General features: G+C 32.9%; 1 long non-coding RNA gene across 4 annotated transcripts; it reads left to right on the top strand.

Annotated features, from left to right (window-relative positions):
• Nucleotides 1–606: 606 nt before the first annotated feature.
• Nucleotides 607–3573, top strand: LOC141702598 (uncharacterized). 4 transcript variants are annotated; one of them, XR_012567191.1, is made up of 4 exons: nucleotides 608–950; nucleotides 1097–1272; nucleotides 1367–2974; nucleotides 3193–3573. It is a non-coding gene; the product is annotated as an uncharacterized LOC141702598 (long non-coding RNA). The 4 variants fall into 4 exon arrangements; XR_012567192.1 differs by having other exon boundaries at nucleotides 611–1272; nucleotides 1367–1663; nucleotides 2860–2974; XR_012567193.1 differs by having other exon boundaries at nucleotides 607–1272; nucleotides 3200–3573.
• The last annotated feature ends 275 nt before the right edge of the window (nucleotides 3574–3848 follow it).

Genomic DNA, 3848 nt, shown 5'->3' with positions numbered 1-3848 from the left:
TAACATTCATAAAAGTCTAAGGTTTAGCAAGCATAACTGCACTACGCCATAGATGGTCTATCACAACCCCCTCCCTAAAAAATGTTACCTAATATTTTACCTTAGATAAGATAGTTATGAGGTAATTTAACATGGTTTTTTTATGTTATCTTAGCCAAAGACAAGGTATTGCATTAGCTGCAAAGTGTTATAACTTCCAAGATATTTGTCAAAGTGTTACCTTAGAGTATTAAAATATAAAATCCTCTGTATTTCCTTAAGAGATTAAATATTAATGTTGATTCATTAAAAAAATTTAAGGTGATATTAAAATTTAAATAACGAGATATATGATACACGAATATTTTATTCAGAAAAATTTAAAAATATTAAAATAATCATTTCAAAAGTAATAATCATATATATATAACAATATAAAACTGTAAATCTAAGAATTTTTAAAAGTGAAAAATATATATAATTATTGCTCTTTTCTAAAATAACTTAAAATTTTATTTATAATACCAGTAATAATAATATATCAAAAATTGTATGCAAATTTTTAGACACCAAAATTTTAGAAGCGCCCAATTATTTTAAACAACCGCCTAAATTTTAGTCTAAAAGACCGCCCACATTTTCGGACACTTCAATACTCCCTCCCACCCTCTCCTCTCTCACAGACTATCTCTCAAATATGTTTGGATTAACCCCTCCCAACTCTGTGGCCTTTCTCCCTTCCAATTAAATCTTCTCTTCTCTTAAATTTGCGAACTCTTCTGTTAATCTTCACTCACTCTTCTATTTTTGTTTTCGATTGGTTTCAATTGGGACTTTTCATTCCCAAATTCAATTATGGTTTGTAGTTTGTGGTAAAATTAGGGCTTTACATTAATAGATTGTAGAAGTTTTGGAATTCATGGGAAGCTCTGAAGAAAGCCGCCACTCATTCTTCTTGTGCTAGTCTCCAGGTTATCTCTCTCTCTCTATCTCTCTCTATATATATGTGTGTGTGTATGTGTGTTTTATTTGCTTTATCGTTTCAATCCACTAATTCTCTAAATACTCTTTTTCCCTTGTGTCTTGTTTGGGCGTAATCTTGAAACCTTGAGGGAAGATGTGACTTGGAATGGTCCTTGCATATGCCATGCTATCTTCAATGGTGTTGATCCAGGGACCTCATTTCTTATTTGTGAGGGTTTTCTCTTTAGCTGGTGGATGTGTGGCATATATTAACAAACAAGCATACAAACAGCTAAAACATATCGCGAGATTTACTCATAACTTGTAATGGTACATCTCTCTCTCTCTCTCTCTCTATCTCTATCTCTCTGTTATAACTGATATATATATATATATAATTGTGTTAATTGATTGATTGGATCAGATGTTGGAAGGAGGAAATCCATCGCGGTATGTGAAGTTGACGAAAGAGCAAGCTGCTCGTACTAAAGGCATTTGTCCCAGTGAGCTTAATCAGTCGATCGATGTTCCTGAGCTCTCTCTCTCTCTCTCTTTACATATATCTCTCTGTATCTCTCCTTACAATTTATATATGTATGTGCATTTTTGTTTGATTATTTTTTACAAAATTAATTTGTATGTTTTGTTTGTTTTTGATTTGGTTGTAAATATTACTTATCTTTTGGTGCGGTGATTGTGGATTTGCGGAATTGTTTATGCGGTAAGTAGTGTAAACTTATGTTAAATTTGATAGAGGAGGCATATTATTTTGGTTGAGAGTACGTTACTGTTGAAAATGTTTGTGATTTGAGGATATAGTTGTGTGTCGAGGACTTGTTGACAAATTTTACATTTGAACTATGCTAATCGAGTCACGTAGTGGGAAAATGTAGTATGTGAATACTGTTTTGATACCAAATAGTGAATTTGTGGTAATGAAATGATTATGGATTTTTAAGCATATGTGATAGCCTGTATTGTTGGATGTTAACACTACTGCTTACTAGTCATATTTATGTGTGATCAGTGTATGTGTGTCAACATGGATCAGGGGAGATGTTCTGAAAGTCGGAGTAGTCTTTTTTAAAAAGGCGTGCTTCTTTTTTTCTTATTGTTTCCTTTTTTAAAGATTTAATAGTCGAACTTAGGCATGTTTGATTCTCTTAATCATTGGGGTAAAATAGTAAATTGAGCAACACAGATCACAAAAAGCGGTGCAAATAGTTACATCCTAGCATAAGCTTGTGTATGTACATAATTTATAAAGGACTAGTAATTAACAGAATTTCACCATGTAGCCTTCACGGCTTCACCCCTATCACAAAGGATTTGGTGATCTTGTATAGTTATGTAGTTCTTAATTTGGTCTTGTGCTTATTTACTGGATGGGTATATGGTATCAATCACCAACTCTTAATTATTACTGCTATGACTCTGGTAGCCTATAAATATGCAAAAACTTGACCAACCGTAGCATCCAATTGCTAATACTTACATTTAAATGAATTTAAGAATGTAGTTTAAGAATTTCAGCTTGTGCATTAAAATTCCGTATGAGCTTCGTGTTTCTGTACTATTGTCATTACTAAATCAAGGTGCGTCTATAGTTTATTATGTAATAATGTGGGTTTCCTACTTAAGAAAAACTAATTCCAGAATCTTCTATGCATCTGATTTTGTTGTTGCATTTCTGCAAATAGACATTCTACTTAATTGTTTTTTAAAATGATTTAACAGTTCTGCTATATCTCATAATTAATAATAAATCATTTTTTGGTCTGTTTTGTTTTGTAAAGTCTTCTAAAGAAGTCATATCTGCTGTTTTCCTATACCCTTCTAACCGAAGCATACATTCCGAGACACTTCTGTATTCACTATAAAACACCCCATGTTCCAATATCTCTTTCTTTTTTTCAGCTGAATGTTCGAAAGTGCAACGAATGTGGTCAACCTTTACCAGAAAGTTTTGAGTTTCCTGTTGTTGAACCATGGTCAATGGGTATTTTTGGTTGCACCGAAGATAAAGATAGCTGTAAGTTTTCATATCTGCATGATATAGCAAATATAAATTTTTTGATGAAATTATTATTTTTCTGTTATCTACATCACACTTTCCATGAGTATACTATGAGGAGACGGAGTAATTTAGTGAAAGAAAGGTGGACTGGGGGTACCAAGTGTGTGTGTGTCCAGCATAATCACATCATATTCCAGAACTATGCATTTGTTTAATAGTCCTCACATCTCCAGTCGACAGGCTGGACATGGTTCTTTTGCCCTTGTGTTTTGTTTGGGCATAATCTTGAAACCTTGAGGGAAGATGTGCCTTGGAATGGTCCTTGCATATGACATGCTATCTTCATTGAGGGTGGGATTTCACTTGCTGCAGCAACAATAATATTCCATGATGTTGATCCAATTACCTCATTTCTTCTTTGTGAGGGTTTGCTCTTTCGCTGGTGGATGTGTGGCATATATTAACAAACAACCATACAAACAGCTAAAGACACTCATAGTTTTCTACTCAAGGTTTGTATACTGTGTTGGTTTCATTTATTTGACTATATTAACAACAAGCATGTGTTGCACAGTATAGAGAATAATCCATTTTACATTGCTGGAGAGTCATATGCTTGCATCTACTTTTAAAAACATTTTAAAACTCTAAGATAACATAAAAATTAAGTTACAACTGATCTCTCCTTTTATTGCATTAGTGTTATAATAGGCGTTTTATGGTGTAATGCTGAAATATTTCCAATCAAACCTGGAATCGAAAATGACAAAAAATTGCGACTTTGTCAGAAAAACTTCTTTTTCCCATTTAAGCCTGATTTTTGGTCATCAATTACGGCTTCTTAACTGGAACAAGAAAAATATAATCTGTATACGGAATAAATAGATAA

The sequence above is a fragment of the Apium graveolens genome, unplaced genomic scaffold (genome assembly GCF_009905375.1).
Source record: "Apium graveolens cultivar Ventura unplaced genomic scaffold, ASM990537v1 ctg5309, whole genome shotgun sequence".
Taxonomy (NCBI): domain Eukaryota; kingdom Viridiplantae; phylum Streptophyta; class Magnoliopsida; order Apiales; family Apiaceae; genus Apium; species Apium graveolens.
The sequence above is the reverse complement of the archived record's forward strand: the minus strand, read 5'-3'. Positions and strand labels throughout refer to the sequence as shown.